The 905-nt window shown below is 31.4% G+C and overlaps 1 protein-coding gene across 1 annotated transcript in view; it reads right to left on the bottom strand.

The window, feature by feature from the left end:
- The window catches only part of fhip1ab (FHF complex subunit HOOK interacting protein 1Ab), a 28,723-nt gene extending 27,834 nt beyond the window's left edge, over positions 1-889 (bottom strand). The window contains exon 1 of the mRNA XM_016250540.1: positions 652-889. The gene's annotated coding sequence lies outside the window, so the exon portion shown is untranslated. The remainder of the gene's footprint in view (positions 1-651) is intronic.
- Between the last annotated feature and the right edge of the window lie 16 nt (positions 890-905).

Raw genomic sequence — 905 nt, 5'->3', positions numbered from 1 at the left:
AAATATAAAATGAAATATAAATATTAAAATTAAATACTAGAAACTTGAACTTATTTTATTTCAGCTATAGTTGCTCATTTTCATTAAGTTTAAGTTGATGTACTAAATAACTAAAACTGGAACAAAAATAGATAAATAATATAGACATATTTTAAATAAAAATTAAGTTACTACAATTTTAACAAAAGATTAAATCAAAACAGAACATATATAAACAATAACTAATTAAAAATATTAATTAAAATACAATAATGATAACCATATAGTGTATCCATGCATGCATTCAACATTAGAATTAAAAGACAAACGCCATGAATGAGAAACTTCAATTGAACAATATTATTGTGACAAGCATACATTTCATTACAAACACTTTATTTATTTAGGTCTAATGCTGATGTCTTTTCTAGTAATAAAACTGGTCAACAACTTTAACCAGTGCCTGGATATAACAACAGCTCTGAATCTATTTTTGTATAATTTAATTATCCATTGGTCAGCTGGAGAATTGCTGTATGGGAACTATATCATACTGACGACTTCCACAATCACTTATTTCAGAGACTTATAAAATGTAATAAAGTGACTCAGATTCTGAATCCTCTGTAATAATATGGTTTTGATTTGAGAGAAAGCTGAGCTGAAACTCACCGGGGCTCCTCTGGTGACGCAGCTTGGCCTCTGCTGTATTTCCATCAAACTGGATTATCTTCTGAAGGAGCCATACTTCATGAAGTTCTGTTTTACCAAACCTGAATAATACTATGAACGCAGTTTGACATTAAGTACAGCCCTTCGTGTGTTGAGAAATACTGGGAGAGCAGAACAGAGCCAAACACTCAGAGAGATTAGAGTGATTACAGCCCGTGTGTGTGTGTGTGTGTGTGTGTGTGTGTGTGTGTGTG

The sequence above is a fragment of the Sinocyclocheilus grahami genome, unplaced genomic scaffold (genome assembly GCF_001515645.1).
Source record: "Sinocyclocheilus grahami isolate Dianchi unplaced genomic scaffold, SAMN03320097.WGS_v1.1 scaffold993.1, whole genome shotgun sequence".
NCBI lineage: Eukaryota > Metazoa > Chordata > Actinopteri > Cypriniformes > Cyprinidae > Sinocyclocheilus > Sinocyclocheilus grahami.
This window is presented reverse-complemented; position numbering and strand designations above follow the sequence as displayed.